General features: G+C 37.7%; 1 protein-coding gene and 1 non-coding gene across 3 annotated transcripts in view; one reads left to right on the top strand and one right to left on the bottom strand.

Moving 5' to 3' along the window:
* Window positions 1-19,349, bottom strand: part of HPSE2 (heparanase 2 (inactive)) — a 607,678-nt gene that overhangs the window by 95,591 nt on the left and 492,738 nt on the right. The window lies entirely within an intron of this gene.
* On the top strand, window positions 4,425-4,542 carry LOC139078492 (small nucleolar RNA SNORA25). Its single transcript, XR_011531468.1, has one exon. It is a non-coding gene; the product is annotated as a small nucleolar RNA SNORA25 (small nucleolar RNA).

Here is a 19,349-nt window from a genome sequence, read left to right as displayed (position 1 = left end):
TTTTGCAGCCAGCATTCAACAATTTTGGCAGTCTCACTGAGATGCCATTGAGACTGCTTCACCACCAGGACCCAAGACTGTCAGTTCAGAAACAGTGCTCCTCACACTCCTCTGTCTCCTGCTGGGATGTCTCTGACATTGACACTGAAGTTTCTAAGTCCTGCATTGGGCCTGACTCATTTCTTTTTTATTTCTTTTCTTTGAGCTCCCCAAATGCTGAACATACTTTGTGTCCCAGGATTAAGAAATCCGTTCTAGGAATCCTTTGGTTATCTGATCAGATTGGAAAAACTATTATCCTTGGTAGAAATCTGCCTTATTAGTAAAAGCACTAGTAGTTGTTTCTGTCTTTCCCATTTCTTGTTGTGCATCTTTAAGATGAAAGTTCAAAGCAGAGAGGAAAAAGACCCAGAGTCTTTTCCTCAAGCTAGCCCCAAGGACTAAGAAATTCAGAACGTTTTGTTGGGGAGGAAAAAGTTTTCCTTGATCCTCTTAAGGTCCTGGCTGGGTCTGAAAGTTAAACCAACAAAGACAGATTAACAGGAGAAAAGCAAACAAATTTATTAATATAAGATTTTATGTGACACAGTAGCCTTCATAAAGAAATGAAGACCCAAAGAAATGGTTAAGCCTGAGTATTTTTATGCTAGGACTGATGAAGAGTGGACAGTTGTGGATAAATACGATAGGGCAAAGAGCACGAGATAAGTTTAGGAAAACGGGGAAATTTAGCAAAGGCTGTTTCTTCAGATTCTTCTCGACTTCCTGCTTCAGGAAAGAAGGGCAGGAGTGGTGGGAAGGTCAGAGTGACTGTCATGCTTCTGCTGTTTTCTCAAACTCCTTCAGCTGAAAATATTCAGTTTGCCAAGGTGCCATATTTTTGGGTAGTGCATCTTGAACCCCATCAATTTCTTCTTGACCAGCATCCTTTGGACAAACTATACATTGGGTCAGTTTTCAAAAGCTTATAAGGACTTTCCTTCCTCTTGCTGTTCCATCTGTGGGACTTTGATTCTGGGAGAGATGTCTTCTCCAACCTTTCTGTCCCATGGAAACTGGGAATTCATCAAGTTTACCAATGGAGATGGCTCAGCTATTTGGATGGGGACCCAAGTCACAATGTGACACTTTTTTTTATTTTTTATTTTTTTAATTTTTTAATTTTTTTTTATTGAGTTATTGATAGGTTACAATCTTGTGAAATTTCAATTGTACATTAATGTTTGCCAGAAGTGGTAGGTGCACCACTTCACCCTTTGTGCCCACCCCCCAGCCCACCTTTCCCCTGGTATCCACTAAACAGTTCTTGGTCCATAGTTTTAAATTCCTCATATGAGTGGAGTCATACACAGATTATCTTTCTCTCGCTGGCTTATTTCACTTAACATAATTCTCTCAAGGTCCATCCATGTTATTGCAAATGGAATGATTTTGTTCTGTTTTGCAGCTGAGTAGTATTCCATTGTATATATGTACCACATCTTCTTTATCCATTCGTCTGTTGATGGGCACTTAGGTTGCTTCCACGTCTTGGCTATTGTAAACAGTGCTGCAATAAACATTGGGGTGCACAGGACTTTTGGGATTGCTGACTTCAGGCTCTTTGGATAAATACCCAGTAGTGGAATGGCTGGATCGTATGGTAGTTCTATTTTTAGTTTTTTGAGGAATCTCCATACTGTTTTCCATAGTGGCTGCACCAGTTTGCATTCCCACCAGCAGTGTATGAGGGTTCCTTTTTCTCCGCAACCTCTCCAACATTTGTTGCTATTAGTTTTAGATATTTTTGTCATTCTAACGGGTGTAAGGTGATATCTTAGTGTAGTTTTGATTTGCATTTCCCTGATGATCAGCGATGATGAGCATCTTTTCATGTGCCTATTGGCCATCAGTATATCTTCTTTGGAGAAATGTCTGTTCATGTCTCCAGCCCATTTTTTGATTGGGTTGTTTGATGTTTTGTGGTTGAGTTGCGAGAGTTCTTTACATATTAAGGATATTAAGCCTTTGTCAGATATATGACTTGCAAATATTTTTTCCCAGTTAGTGGGTTGTTTTTTTGTTTCAATCCTGTTTTCATTTGCCTTGAAGAAGCTCTTTAATCTGATGAAGTCCCATTTGTTTATTCTTTCTATTGTTTCCCTTCTCTGAGAAGACATGGTGTCTGAAAAGATCCTTTTAATGCTGATGTCAAAGAGTGTACTGCCTACGTTTTCTTCCAGAAGCCTTATGGTTTCAGGTCTCACCTTTAGGTCTTTAATCCATTTTGAGTTTATTTTGGTGAATGGTGAAAAAGAATGGTCAATTTTCATTCTTTTACATGTGGCTTTCCAGTTTTCCCAGCACCATTTGTTGAAAAGACTTTCTTTTCTCCATTGTATGCCCTCAGCTCCTTTGTCAAAGATAAGCTGTCCATAGATGTGTGGTTTTATTTCTGGGCTTTCAATTCTGTTCCATTGATCTGTGCACCTGTTTTTGTACCAGTACCATGCTGTTTTGATTACTGTAGCTTTGTAGTATGTTTTGAAGTCAGAGATTGTGATGCCTCCCGTTTTGTTCTTTTTTCTCAGGATTGCTTTAGAAATTCGGGGTCTTTTGTTGCCCCATATGAATTTTAGGATTCTTTGTTCTAATTCTGTAAAGAATGTCATTGGGATTCTGATTGGGATGGCGCTGAATCTGTAGATTGCTTTAGGTAGAATGGACATTTTAACTATGTTTATTCTTCCAATCCATGTACATGGAATGTCTTTCCATCTCCTTATGTCGTCATCCAATTCTCTCAGAAAGGCCTTATAATTTTCATTATATAGGTCCCTCACTTCCTTAGTTAAATTTACCCCAAGGTATTTTATTCTTTTTGTTGCGATTGTGAATGGTATTGTATTCTTGAGTTCTTTTTCTGTTAGTTCGTTATTGGAGTATAGAAATGCTACTGATTTATGCAAATTGATTTTGTACCCTGCAACTTTGCTGTAGTTGTTGATTACTTCTAAGAGTTTTCCAATGGATTCTTTGGGGTTTTCTATATATAAGATCATGTCGTCGGCAAACAGCGAGAGTTTCACAATGTGACACTTTTAACCAACTGTTTCCACAACCTCTCATGGGTTTGTCTCAGTCTAAAGCTAATGATTCAACCTTCCAGGCCATACTCCTGCTTCTTACATGTATTCAAACAAAATCCAAAGTCATGAACTTACTTCCTAAATGACATAATTTCACCAAAGACAATTTAGAATTACAGAATTTTTGATAGAACCAAACGCATTCATTTGAGAAACACCTTAGAATGAAAAGGGAGTAAATACCAAATGGTCTGCTTTCTTTTTTTGCAAGGAAGACTGGCCCTGAGCTAACATCTGTTGCCAATCTTCCTCTTTTTTTTGCTAAGGATGATTAGCCCTGAGCTAACATCTGTGCCCATCTTTCTCTATTTTGTATATGGAATGCCACTACAGCATGGCTTGATGAGTGGTGCTAGGTCTGCACCCGGAATTCATACCTGTGAACCCTGGGCCAGCAAAGCAGAGTGCGTGAACTTAATCATTATGCCACTGGGCCAGCCCCTCAAATGGTCTGCATTTTTGATTGATATGAAGAAGTATCCAAAAGAAATTCAACTCCAAATTGTTTCCTTCAGAGACTCCTTGGTCAAGGCAAAGGAAAAATGTGAAACACTTAAAACTATTTTTCTTTTAGATCTTCCACAACTCGAACCTTGAAACAAATGGCGCTTGCCTTCCTCTTCCTCTTGCCCCATCCTATGCCCTTCCATTTGCCTCTGCTTCTCTCTTCTTCACCCACTCCACTTCTCTCCTGGCTGGCCAGAAACCCTCTAAGCTCAATTATACCTTAAAGTTAAAGACCATTCAGAACAGGGAAACCCTCTGGCTTTTATCAATCTGAGCTGAGAGCCAGTGAAAAAAGACTTTCTTCAAAAAACAAGAAAAATCATAAATAAACAAGCTTACACTAAACCTAAACAAACTAGAAAAAGAAGAACAAATAAATCCCAAAGTTGGTAGAAGGAAGGAAATAATAAAAACCAGAGCAGAAATAAATGAAATAGACTAAGAAAACAGTAGAAAGGATTAATGAGACAAAGAGCTGGTTCTTTGAGAAGATAAAGAAAATTGACAAATCCTTGGCCAGACTCACCGAGAAAAAAGATGGAAGACTGAAATAAATAAAATCAGAAATGAAAGAGGACACCACAGAATTACAACAGACACCACAGAAATACAAAAGGTTATAAGAGAATACTATGAAAAGCTATACACCAACAAACTTGATAACCTAGAAAAAATGGATAAATTATTAGAATTATACAGCATCCCAAAACTGAATCAAGAAGAAAGAGAGAATCTGAATAGACCAATCACAAGCAGAGAGATTGAAACAGTAATCAAAAACCTCCCCATAGGTCATTTCGAAGAGGGCTTGTGAACCAGGAGTTCTTAATGCTGTGATCAAAGACTGAAGTTCTCTATTGGTTGTAATAGTCACTCAAAAGTGCTGTTTTCCTGAGAAGATATAAAATTTAGCCACTTATACCCATGAGTGAGTGAGTGATGTGGGGAAGTAAATAAAATGTTGCTCAAGTTTAAAAAACAAAACCAAAAAACCTCCCCCAAAACAAAAGTCCAAGACCAGATGGCTTCTCTGGTGAATTTTACCAAACATTCAAAGCAAACCTAATTTCTATTCTTCTCAAATTATTCTGAAAAATTTAAGAGGACAGGGCACTTCCTAACTCATTTTATGAGGGCAACACTACCCTGATACCCAAACCAGACAAGGACAATACAAAAAAGAGAAATTACAGGCCAATATAGCTGATGACCATAGGTGCAAAAATCCTCAACAAAATATTAGCACATTAAATACAACAATACATTAACAGGCTCATACACCATGATCAAGTGGGATTTATTCCAGGGATGCAGGGATGGTTTGACATCCGCAAATCAATCAATGTGATACATCACATTAACAAAACGAGGAATAAAAACCACTTGATCATCTCAATAGATCAAGAGAAAGCATTTGACAAGATCCAACAGCCATTTATGATAAAAACTCTCAATAAAATTGGTATAGAAGGAAAGTATCTCAACATAATAAAGGACATATATGACAAACCCACAGCCAACCTCATACTCATCGGTGAAAAACTGACAGCCATTCCTCTGAAAGCAGGAACAAGACAAGGGTGCCCACTCTTGCCACTCTTATTCAACATAGTGCTGGAAGTTTTAGCCAGAGCAATTAGGGAAGAAAAAGATATAAAAGTGATCTAAATTGGAAAGGAAGAAGTAAAACTCTCACTGTTTGTGGATGACATGATTCTATATGTGGAAAACCCTAAAGAATCTACCAGAAAACTATTAGACGTAATCGACAGCTACAGAAAGGTACAGAATACAAAATCAACATACAAAATCAGTTGCATTTCTATATATTACTAACAAACTAGCAGAAAGAGAAATCAAAACTACAATCCTATTTACAATCACAACAAAAAGAACGAAATACCTACAAATAAATTTAACCAAGGAAATGAAAGACCCACACACTGAAAACTATAAGACATTATTGAAAGAAATTGAAGAAGACAAAAGGAAATGGAAAGATATTCCATGTTCATGGATTGGAAGAATAAACATAGTTAAAATGTCCATATTACCTGAAGTAATCTACAGATCCAATGCAATCCCAATAGAAATTCCAATGACATTCTTCATTGAAATAGAACAAAGAATCCTAAAATTTATATGGAACAACAAAATACCCCGAATAGCCAAAGCAATCTTGAGAAAAAATAACAAGGCTGGAGGCACCACAATCCCCGACTTCAAAATATACCACAAAGCTATAGTAATCAAAACAACATGGTACTGGCAGAAAAACAGACACACAGACCAATAGAACAGAATTTAAAGCCCAGAAATAAAACCACACATCTATGGAAAGCTAATTTTCGACAAAGGGGCCAAGAACATACAATGGGGGAAGGAGAGTCTCTTCAATAAATGGTGTTAGGGAAGCTGGACATGCAAAAGAATGAAAGTAGACCATTATCTTATACCATACACAAAAATTAACTCAAAATGGATTAAAGACTTGAATGTCAGACCTGAAACCATAAAACTCCAAGAAGAAAATATAGGCAGTACATTCTTTGACATCGGTCTTAGCAGTATCTTTTTGAATATCATGTCTACACAGGCAGGGGAAACAAAAGAAAAAATAAACAATTGGGACTACATCAGACTAAAAAGCTTGTGTAAGGCAAAGGAAACCATGAACAAAAAGAAAAGACACCCCACCAACTGGGAGAAAATATTTGCAAATAATATATCTGACAAAGGGTTAATTTCCAAAATAACATAAAGAACTCATACAACTCAACAACAACAACAAAACAAACAACCTGATCAAAAAATGGGCAGATGATATGAACAGAAATTTTTCCAAAGAAGATATACAGATGGCCAAACAGACACATGAAAAGAAGTTCAACGTCCCTAATTATTAGGGAAATGCAAATCAAAACTACAATGAGACATCACCTTACACCTGTCAGAATGGCTATAATTAACAAGACAATAAACAAATGTTGGAGAGGATGTGGAGAAAAGGGAACCCTCATATACTGCTGGTGGGAATGAAAATTAGTGCAGCCACTATGGAAAATAATATGAAGATTTCTCAAAAAATTAACAATAGAGATACTGTCTGACCTAGCTATCCCACTACCGGCTATTTATCCAGAGAACTTGAAATCAACAATTCAAAGAGATTTATGCATCCCTGTGTTCATTGTACCATTATTCACAATAGCCAAGATGTAGAAGCAACCCATGTGCCCATCAATGGACGAATTGATAAAGAAGATGTGGTATATAGATTCAATGGGATACTACTCAGCCATAAAAAAGACAAAATCGTACCATTTACGACAACATGGATGGACGTTGAGGGTATTATGTTAAGCAAGATAAGCCAGACAGGGAAAGACAAATGCTGTATGATTTCACTCATATGCAAGATAAACAAACACATGGATAATGAGAACGAGATTACTGATTACCAGAGGGGAAGGGGGTGCAAAAGGGGCAAAGGGGCACCTATGTATGGTGACGGATAAAAGCTAGGTGGATAAAAGGTGGTGAACAGGCTGTCTATACAGAAACTGATATATAATAATGTACGCCTGAAATTTACACAGTGTTATAAGCCAGTATGACCTTAATAAAATAATTTTTTTAAAAAAAGAAAAAAGACTTTCCATACTGAGACAAGAGATAGTGAAATTTGCAGAGGAATTTAGAATAGTTTTAGTTGTGTAATAGTTTTAGTTGTGTATAATCCAGGGTTCCCAGATCTACACCCATTAGTTCATACATTAGTGGGAACCTCAAATGCAAAAAATCAGATGGAGAAGGCAGAATGAGAAGACCATGAGGATGACTTACAAGACCAGAATTGCGTCAGAAGCTCTGATTCAGTCCTAGAAGAAATAAAGATGAGTCCATCTGAGACTTCAAGGATAAGCTCTTTAACACCTTTAGACAGCATTCAGAAGTAGATCCTGAAGCAGAGGTGACTCTGGCTCTCTCCTCACATTTTGAGAATGGTCTTAAACCAGAAATAGTGGATTTAATATGCAAGTGAAATCTAAAATGGAAAAAGAGTCCTGTTGCCAGACCATTCATAAGAGTGGTCTAAAACTCTTAGAACAAAAATAGAATAAGATTTGCCACCGTAATGCTCTCCACTACTGCAGTAAGCAATACACTCAGCTTTGCTGTATCAACAGGTTATTTGGGTGGTATTTCTAGGGCACTCAATTCCACTTTGTAAAAGAAGGTCACTAATTCTCCCATCTTTCCCCCACCTCTCTGTCACCTTCCACCTCCCAACTTCTGTCAACTGTGCCTTTACTTTTATATTTTGCCAAGGTTAATAATATTTATGGTCTATTATATAACCACGGTTATTTTCCATTATTTGTCTAATGGTGTATTTTAAATATTGAAAACCACCACTGAAAGTCATATCAACGTTCAGGTTGTTCATATTTGAATCTTGACTTTTTTATTTAAATCTCTCCTCTTCTCCTCACTCTTCCCCTCCACTTCAGAGTTTCTAAAAGGCCTGTCTTTTATTCTTGAACTCTATGCCTTTATCATGCTCTCAGTTTTTCCCTAAAATCTCTAATACATTGGCTGTTTCATCAAATTGCCATTTTCTCCCCAGAAACCTTCTTCCTGGAGTCCTCCATCTTCCTGCTCCAATCTGGACTGTCTGCTCTGTAGATTCGCTACCCAGCTGGTGCTTTTTGGACTATCATGTCTGAAAATTTCTGTATTTTGCCATCACATTTGATTGACAGTTAGATGAGGTATAGATTTCTGAGTTAAAAACTAACTTTTCTTAGAACTTTGAAGGCATTGCTTCATTGTATTTTAGCCTCCCATGTTTTTGATGAGAAATTTGATGCCAATCTAAGCCTTGTTCCCTTTACTCTCTGGAAGCTTTTAGTATCTTCTACTTATTCTTGGTTTTTTGAAATTGTATAACAACGTGTATAGATGTAGATAATTTTTCTTTCATTCTGCCTAGCATTTGCTAGACCCTTAAAATGTCAAGACTTTTACTTCCTTTCAGTTCTGGGATATTTTCTTGTATTATTTCCTTGATCACTTCTGCTCCATTTGCTTGGTTCTCTCTTTCCGGAATCCTACTATTGAAATGGGGGAACTTCTACTCCTATTTCAGAAATCTTATCTCCTATTTTCTGTTTCTTTGTTTTTCTTCCTCTCCATTTTTGGTTACTCTTTTCTACTTCATTTTCTATTATTATATTATTTTTGGAAATCATATTTTTAATTTCCAAGAGGTCTTTATTTATTTATTTTAAAGATTTTATTTTTTCCCTTTTTCTCCCCAAAGACCCCCAGTACATAGCTGTATATTCTTCGCTGTGGGTCCTTCTAGTTGTGGCATGTGGGACGCTGCCTCAGCGTGGCTTGATGAGCAGTGCCATGTCCGCGCCCAGGATTCGAACCAACTAAACACTGGGCCACTTGCAGCGGAGCACGTGAACTTAACCACTCGGCCATGGGGCCAGCCCTCAGGTCTTTATTTTTTAATTGTCCCTCTTTTTAGTCTATCTATCCATCTAGCTAGTATACTCTGCCATTCTGATTTTTTAATACAATACACTAGAGGCTCTTTTAACCGACTTCCATCAACCAGCTTACTGGATAAACAGACACTTTCCAGTCCCTCTGAGAAACACAGTGACTGGTGCTCATGACTTACTGCATGCCCATGGCTATTCAGCCACTCACAGGTTTTCCCACATTCCTACTTCCATCAGCTGAGTGGAATATCTATGAAGAAGAGTTGTGGTTTTTTCCCCAAATCTATTTATGCTAATGGTGGTTTATTTTCATATATAGATATATAAACTATGATGAAAACTAATGAAATATGAAGAGAGTTGTTACTTCCATGAAAACTAAGTTGAACGTTTGGAAAGACTTGATACAGGAGAAGCACTCCAAAAAGAAAAGTGCTGTTAATTTAGATATGGATGAGAACTGGAGAAAACATCATAAAACTATAAAAGGATTCTAGTCTCAGATTTTTCTCAACTATCTTTAATATCTGACTCTACTTTAAAGAAAATGAAACTGGAAAAAGTCAAAAGGAGTTATATACATTATGGATTGGCAACTTTTGTATTCTTTTTCAGTTGTATAAGTACTGAGACTACAAAATGAGAGGCAAACACACTTTGACCTGCCATTTTGCAGAAGGAAACCCCAAAATATTTTGAGACTTTCAATTTCTTAATCCCTAAAGCTCTAAATATACTTACTCTATGACTTTGTAAAAGATCTTGAGTTCAATCTTAGTGCTCAAATACCTACTTCCTTGTTATTTTGGGTCTGTAACATGTCTACTTATACAAATAAGGAATTAATTTTACAGAGCTGCAAAGGTTATTTCATAAAATGATGCACCATTTGGTAAATTAAAGTGGTTAAAAAATCAATTGAGTAAACCACATGAAACTAACCTAATGAAACATTAGTGAAACTAGAACAGAAGCACTAAGCTTCTGACTCTTAGAACTAAGGTGGTTCTGCTAAAATCTGCATGCAAGAGCACTGGAATTGGACTCAGAAGACCCGGTTTCAGAATTGTCTTAGCCATGTGGCTTTAGGCGAGTCAAAATCTTTCAGAAATTCAGTTTCTTCATTTGTAAAATGGGAATAAATATCAAATGCTCACATGTCTTAAAGGATTTTTAAGCAAGTGAGAAAAAAACAAAAAAATTAATTTTGAAATTATTAGAGATTCTTAGGAAGTTGCAAGATAGTACAGAGAGGTCTCGTGTACCCTTCACCCAGTTTCCCCTAATGGCTACATCTTAATGTGACTGTAGTACAATATCAAAACAAGGAATTTGACGTTGGTATAATGTGTGTATAGCTATATGCCATTTTATCCCACGTGTACATTGGTGTAACCACACAACAATCAATACACAGAAGTCTCCCCCACAAAGATCTCCCTCATACTACCCCTTTATAGTAACACCCACCTCACAACTCCTCCGCCATCTCCAACCCTTGGCAACATGAATCTGTTCTCCATCTGTATAATTCTGCTATTTCAAGAATGTAGTATAAATGGAATCATACATTATTTGACCTTTCGATACTGGCTTTTTTCTCTCAGTATACTGCCCTTGAAATCCATCCAAGTTGTTGTATGTTTTTACTGCTGAGTACTATTCCAGGGTACAGATGCACCACAGTTTAACCATTCACCTATTGAGAGACATTTGGTTGTTAACAATTACTAATAAAGCCGCTATGAACAATAGTGTACATGTTTTTATGTGGACATAAGCTTTCATTTCTCTGGGATAAATGCCTAGGAGTATGATTGCTGGGTGGTATGGTAAATGTGCATTTAGCTTTTAAGAAACTGCCAAACTTTTTTCCCAGAGTGGCTATACCATTTCACAACAATGTTTGAGAGATCTGGTCTCTTTGCATCCTCATCAGCAGTATAAAGCATTCGAAACAATAAAAGATAGATAAATATGAGGTAGGTTATTATTCCCCAAACTACAGAAATGCCAATTGCTCTCTCTCTTCTAAGTTCCTGAAACTTCTATGTATTGGGCCATTTTCCTAGGCTGACCAACAGGAAAAACAGAATGACAGGAGACTGTGTGGTTATGTTGAAGCCAGGTGGATAATGGGACAACATGTCCTGCTGAGGAGAGTCAGGAAGTGGGAGGTAGAGAAGTGTGTCCAATTAAAACCCCAGGCTGATAGTCTGACAGGCATGGTTACCTTAAATCATTCGCGTTAGATTCCATTTGCAGCTCTCAGACCCCTAGCCATGATAAAAGCATTAGAATCTCAGGAGGAGGTGGAATGGCTAGACTAGTTTTTTTTCCCCCCTCAAATGTGAACAGGGAAGGCATAAAGAAAAGCATTTAAGTGACATTTCCCATTATAGTGTGTCCTACTTAAATTAATCCAACAAAAACCCAGGAGTAAAATATTTGTCATGGTAGCTCTACAGGCTAGGCTATTTTAGCATACTAGGTCATATGGATTTATAGCTTAATAGTATCAACTTAATTTAAACAGCAAAATATTAATAAAATAATTACAAGGACTCAAAGGCTGGGGACTAAAATCATCTGGAGGCATTTTACTCACGTGTCTGGTGGCTGATGTTGGCTGGGATCTCAGAGGGGCTCTTGGATGGAACGGCTACATGTGGCCTCTCTGGGTAGGCTAGTTTGGGCTTCCTCACAGCACAAGGGCTGGGATCTAAGAGTAAGTGTCCTGAGAGAAGCTGGCAGAGTGCCTACCATTTTAATGATCTAGTCTTGGAAGTCACATAATGTATCTTCCACTGTACTCTATTATTGGAGACAGTCCAGATGGCACAGTGGTAGCCCAGATCCAAGGAGAGGGAACACAGAGGCCTCTACTCAATGGGACAAATATCAAGGTCACAGTGTAGGAAGAACATGTTGGGATGGGAGATATTGCTGTGGTAGTCTGGAAAACAATAAGGTACAAGCATACTTCCAGATTTTTGGTTGAGTGGATTTTCATTGATTTAAGCCCATGCAGGAGCAGCTCTCTTTCTGAGAAGCAGCTCTGTTTTTCTCAACTGTCTGATTTTGCTGTGGTTGGGAACTTCAGGGGCTACAGAAGGGAGCCCTTGGATGGGCCTGACGGTGCTTCTTCCAATGAGGCTGAGCAGGTCCCTTACCCTGAAACAGCTTTCTGACGACAAAAAATGCCAGCATGGGCTATTGGCTTCCCTAACCTTGCTCTCAAGAGAATCAACCAGGTTAAGCAGGTTTTGTGTGGGCTATCAGAATTAATAGGACCACTTAAACCTGAAAGACGGAGATGGGGAAAATTTATAAAGTACTGCTTGTCCAAAACTCACTCTTGTGTAGAACTGAGCAGAAAGAAAAGGGGATTTTAGGGTGAGAATGCAAATTTGTGAAGATCCTATTTTAGTGAGCTTGATAACCTGCTCTACAAAATCAATTTATGATTTGTAAGTCAATAATCCTAGAATTTCCCATTAACTGAATGTTGTACATACGAGGTACTCAGCAAAACCTTGAGAATGAATGAGTTTTTAAATAACTTCAATTTTAAATTGAGGAAAATGAGAAGAAAAAAGTAAACCAAGTCTTGGACACTGACTGTAGAATGTCTTCCCTCTGCTCCACCACTGCCCCCAACCCCACACGTGTACATCACCACCTGGAGAACTCCTGAAGCCCTTACAACTTAGTTTGATGTCACCTCCTGTATAGAGTTTCTCTGTGCCCAGAGAGAGCCAACTACCCCTTCGCTGATGCTCCTGCAGCTTTCTCTGTACATTCTTACATTGCAGCATTAACGACACCACATGGAATTATAAGTTGTTTATGTGTCTGTCTTTGCCACCAGACAGAGATTTTTGAGGGCAGAAATGATAACATTCATCTTTGTAATCCACTACTTAGCACAGTGCTTAAAATAGAAGAGGAACTGAATGAATGAAGAATTTAAAAAATGGAAAGCAAAGAGGGCAGAAAGGCAGGCAAGAAGGAAGGAAAGAGAATGGATGGATAGGTTGATGGATATTTTAGTGCACCCAAACACACTTTAGATCTCTAATATATCAGTAAATTACATAAGAAGTCTCTAGAATTCTTAATGATTCAGGTTATAGGGTCAATCGGTCTTGTTTTCCTTAAATATATATTTCTCTTAGATTTCATATCACCTTTCTGTTGAAAAAGAGATAAACCCAGAAAATATACCATTACAAGTTGTAGCTTCAAATGCTTTTATATAGTATTGTTATAATTATTTGCTTAATGTTATTATTCCTCTTTTCACGTTCTATGTTTTTATATTAAAATATTTTCAACACTTAAACAACACGTGTGTTTGGCGTTCCAAGAGCTCAACATTTACCTCTAAGTAGTTTGTAAAAGTCAGTCTTTTCTTCTTAATGAACAAAACCAATTTTCACCTTGAGAAATCCATTTTAACTTATTACAACTTAGTGTGAGCTTTAGAGCCTCCATGAGCAAAGAGGTTTGATAAAAATTAACCTTTTAATTTCAGTGTTAGGATTATGTAACAGATATAGCAAATTTAGATTTAAATGATACAGTTTTTTCCTCTTAGGTTAACATATTTTATTCACAGTAACTATAATTGTTAGACTATACAAGCAATCATTTACTATGGATACGGTTCATTCTACACAGATTTATGCAACTTAACCTCAGTGGTGTTCCATGTGTAGTGGAGTGGGGGCAGTCCGCCCTGGGTACAGGCATCAAGAAGGGTGCATTATGGGTAGAGATTTAAAAAACAATAACAAAACCGACTAAAATTTAGTCTGGTTTTTATTATCACCATGTGCCAACAATTGTAAGCATTGCCAGTGACAAAATACTTCTCCCTGAAAAAGTCTTTTGTTAGTCTAACTTTGAAACAACTACAGTGGTTACTGTTGAGTTTTAATAATATATGTATAAGCTTCAAATTAGCACATTCTAATAATTTATCTGTTCGTAAACATTGTATTCTCCATGGACTACAATGTGGAATGTAAAATACCATGTAGAACTGAGAACTCCCAGTTATTCAGTCGGGTCCCTACACGGGGAGTTGGCGATACATGTTCCTCTTGAGAATAAGTTTGTTCTAGTGTGAGCTGTTTTGAATTGTGGGAGCTCTCTTCCAGCCAGTGCTTCAAATCTCTAACCTCTGTGGTACTGCATATTCCTACATTTAAACCGGAGTTTCTAAATAAACGATTGCACAGTGATCTTAAAGATGAAAAAAGAGAAATAGAGTTATTTCAATTCTGTCATTTTATGTGACTACCTGGAGATTTTGTGTTTAAAATGTAAACAGTAAGACAGAGTACAAACTGTGAGGTGTACTATTCCTGTTTGACAAATGCAAATTTCAGTTTATACTAAAATCTTTTACCGAATTTGAACAATCTCTTTAAACAAAAATATCTTCAAAATAGAAATGTATTCACTCTTTCAAATTGTCATCTGTTTTAATACTAAAAAACAAATCAAGAAAATGTTATTACTGATTATCACTACGAATAATTGTCATACTGAGGAAGGGGGTTATTAGAAAATGATGCCCCTCTGGGTACGAAATGCACTGAGCATGCCCCTGTGTGACTTAGTCGGCTGCTCAGGCAGCCCAGGCAGTGTTGAACAAGGAGAGGTCGGTGGTGCCAGTTCATTGGCTCCGTGGGCACTTCCCCTTTCAGGCCCTGTTCCTTCCCAGTCTCCATCCCATTCTTCACCAATCCAACACTCCTTTTCTGAAGTTTTGCTCTCAGCAATCAGTTAATGTATTCTTTTATACCATGCCTCTCACTGAAGAGTAGTTACATTTTATGGGAAACTTCTTTAAAAACCAGCTTCATTGAGATATTATTCATGTATCATACAATTCATCCATTTAAAGTGTACAATCCAATGGTTTTCAGTATGTTCACAGAGTTCTGAAACCATCACCACAATCAATTTTAAAACATTTTCATCACCCAAAAAAGGAAACCCCATAACCATTAGTAGTCACTCTTCATTCTGCCACACTCATCCTCTCCCTCCCACCTTCCCCCACCCCCAGCCTCAGGCAATCACTAATCTACTTTCTGTCTCTATGTATTTGCCTATTCTGGACACTTCATATAAATGCAATCATACATATGTGGTCTTTCGTAACTGGCTTCTTTCACTTAGCATAATGTTTTCAAATTTCACCCATGTGGTACCATGTACAATGATTTGTTCCTTTAATTGCCAAATAATATCCCATTGCATGGACATTTCACATTTTATTTATTCATTCATCAGTTGATGGACATTAAGTTGTTTCCACTTTTTAGCTATTTTGAATACTACTGCTATGAACATCCATGTACAAGCTTCTTGTGGACATATAGTTTTAATTCTCTTGGCTATACCTAGGAGTGGAAATGATGGGGCATATGGTAACTTTATGTTTAATATTTTGCAAAACTGTATTCCAAAGTGGCTGCACCATTTTACGTTCCCATCATCAATGTACAATTGTTCCAATTTCTCCACATCTTAACAGAAGCCTTTGAAAGCAGGGAGAGGAAAGGGAGGATGAGGGGAATAAACACTTGCTGAACACCAGGCTATACAGCATATATTAACTCCAAAACTTGTGCAGTTTTCATTATACTACCCTAAGGACCAAAAAGCCTTCACTGCGATGAATCTTAAGCCGTATAACGGCAGAAATGCGGAATTGGGTGGTTGAGTGGTAAGAACTGAAACTACCTAGACCTACACAGCTTACTGTCCACAGTAACCTAACTTTACCATTCCACTGTCTTCATCAATATAACTTTACTACTCCAGGAAATTCTTGTCTAGGTATGATAGAAGTGGGAAACAATTTAATTGTGTATTCCAGGAACTTTCTGGAAGATCCATCAACCCTTCAATAGAAAGCAGTAAGGAACAGTCTATACCCCAAGACCTCTTCAAACTCCTCACTTCAAAATCCTCACTTCATTGTCCACCAATACTAAACTATTATATCATGATCCTTACCCAATCCTAACCAAGCTCCCACACTAAGCCAGATTTCAAAAATCCCATAAATATTCTGACTTTGCCCTTCCCACTCTGAGAGGCTACCAAGACTCTGTTTAGGTAGTGTTTTCATTACCAGCAAAAACAAACTCAGTTTTGTCTTATCAACAGGGAAGCTAGCATTCAACAGTGGCTATTTGTAAAAGGACCCAGTAACCCCAAGTACACACGTCAGCAGGTGTCTTGCCTTCTTACCTGAAAGGCCAGACCTGCTTAGGAATGAGTCCTAAAAGTCTCCTAATTACTAAGGAGATTGTAAAAAAAAGTATCACAAAATACTGTGGAAGGAAAATGAGAAAATCAAAGACAGAAAACAAAATTTAAATTTTTTATAAGAATATAAGTTCTCTTAGAGGTTTCCAATAATTTAATGGCTCAATCACTCAAACCCCGCCCCCCCCCCCCCCCGTAGTTTGATCTGTTGCTACAAGGTGGTGTTAGTGTGACACAGCCATGACTAGAATGCCTTAAGTCACATGACTTGCCATGACTCTTGGGTTAGGTGCTACATGGCAACTTATCATCAGTAAGAAAGGTGCCAAACGACACCATAAGCACTTCTTTGTTTTAAAAGTTGTTCTAAAGTAGTGTCGGTTAAAAGGAACAGTTGCCTGATGTTTATTTGATGCTGAATGTTTTATATTAAAAAGGTCTATTTTTGGGAAGTGAGAATTTGTTAATGATTAAATGAGAAGAGTAGAAGCTGCCACCACGCTGAGACAAAGCCATGCCTCTGCCTTAAGCTTCACTTCTCTGTTTTGGTCCTCACTCTCAAGGCCAGCTCGGGGACACAGCATGTAGGGACACTGTTATTTATGGCTTCTGCTATATTTCTCTATTCACCTTGCCTAAGGTGTTTGAATTAAATCCTAAGAAGGCTTCAATTCTCTTTCCTACCTCCTGTCTCTCAAACATCTGCCTTCTTTCCTGTACAAATCACAGATGAGAGAGAAACAGAGCGAAAGAGGATAGTTTGCTCCAGGGAACATAAGCCTCTCTCAGGCTTTGCTTTCTGCATAAGAAGGTTTAACTGTTTAACTTTAACAAACTCTTTTGTCTTTCTCAGAAATTATTTAACTTATTTAGTTGAAAATGAGTATAACTTAGTTTGCATATAAGTTCTCACATATTTCTCTTGCTATTATTTTACTTGAAATAACTGGAGGTGGAGGATGTGAAAAACTCAGAAATTTTCCTAAAAATACATTTCTCCAAGGAGATGGGCATACCTCACTATGGAAACATATTTTTCAAACTAAAAACAGCCTCATTCTTCCCCCACATTTCCTTCTGAGAAATTTGTGGTAGAGCTATTTGCTTAAAAGCCCTTTGTAGGGGAGGAAAAAGCTTTTCCTCTACCCTCTTAGATTCTGCATCTGGGGCCTGTGGATTAGACTGACAAAAGACAGATTAACAGGAGAAAAGGCATACAAATTTTATATGATGTTAATATTTTAACTTTTACATTCATGGAGGTCTTCATAGACAAAGAAGTGAAGACCCAAAGAAGCAGTTAGACTCAGAGGTCATATACCACATCCCATTTGAATAAAGGGTGTCAGATTTGTGGAGAAGTGGCAAGACTAAGGAAAAGGATATTGCACTTCTAGGAGCAGTACACTGTGGGAAGGTAAATATATAGGGAAACTAGCATATCTAATAGAAGATAAGGGTTATTTTAGTAAAATTTGTTTCTGCAAACCTATCTCAGTGCTGACTCTCTGACTCCAGTAATATTCACTGTTCCTCTTCCTCCTGGCACGGGAGAGAGGAGGAGAAAGACCTTCACGAAGGGAAATTTATGTCCTTCCATTTGGCCAATAGGGCGAGGCAGATAATTCTTTCTGGGTTTACTGCTTCGTACTTGCCTTCAGCCCAAAATAATTCTTATGTCAAAATGTCATATTTTGGGGTGGCATACTCTGATTCCCTTCATCTTCGTCTTTTACCTACTTACTTAAAATTTTCTAATATTTAATCAAGGTTATAACACCTTCTTACAAAAAGGAAAGAAGAGTTCACAATAGACAACAAAAAAGACAAGAATGCTATTTAGTATCAGTTGTATCTCTCCTATGAAATTGTAAGGTAAAGTATTCATGTGTAATAATGACTGCCAGTTTCATGCCTCAATATCCACCATGCATATCTTAGCTCCCCAGCCTGTTCACTGTTTCCAAATACATCACATTTTGATATGCTTCTCACTTTATGAGTCATTTCCTCTCCTTGGAGAGCTCTTTTCCCTTTACCACCAGCAGCTATTTCCCATCATTGCTGTTTATCTAGTGAAATCCTATTCAGTAAGGTACAGTCCCTTACTGTCCCAAATGTCACTCACGCAGGCCACTAGCACATATTCATCATCCATCTCCACTGGGGTTTTCCCAATATTTCAAAAAGTACTTACTTTTAAACTTAAATAAGTACATAAATTGGAAGCTTCATATCAAATTATGCAAAATTTTAAAAAGCATCTTGTTCATAATTAGAAAGTAACCATAAAAATAAGTACCATGAAAAAACACATTATTAAGTTCTAGCCAGAAAGCTACCAAATGCTCTGAGCCTGAAGCTCTTTGTAAAATGAGAGACTGACAAGATTAGAGGTGTAAGGACATTGAAACTTCCCCTTAGACTTTCACAGAACAATGAATTGGAAATAATCCCCCACTATGGCTTCAACGTCACATGTTATACCACGTTTCTTCTGATCTCATTTACAGCACACCTAGATTCCTTCCCCTGAACATCACTGGTGCCTGTTCACACTGGGAAACACTGGTGCAGGAGAACAGTGGTGAGTTTTGGAGCTAAATTGTTCTGGGCTCGAATCTAAGCTCTCCCATTTATAAATTTGGCTTCAGACAGATCACTTAACCTCTGTGAGCTTCACTTTTTATTTCTTCTTAAGTAAATACAAGTGCATGCTATAGATTGAATGTTTGTGTCCCCCCTCAAAATTCACGTGGTGAAATCCTAATCCCCAAAGGTGATGGTATCTGGGGATGGGGCCTTTGGGAGGTGATTCAGTCATGAGGGTGGAGCCCTCATAAATAGGATCAGTGCCCTTACAAAAGAGATCCCAGAGAGATCCCTTGCCCCTTCCTCTATT

Source organism: Equus przewalskii, chromosome 1, assembly GCF_037783145.1.
Source record: "Equus przewalskii isolate Varuska chromosome 1, EquPr2, whole genome shotgun sequence".
Classification (NCBI taxonomy): Eukaryota; Metazoa; Chordata; class Mammalia; order Perissodactyla; family Equidae; genus Equus; species Equus przewalskii.
Note: the sequence above shows the minus strand (reverse complement) of the source record. Positions and strands in the feature narration are given on the sequence as shown.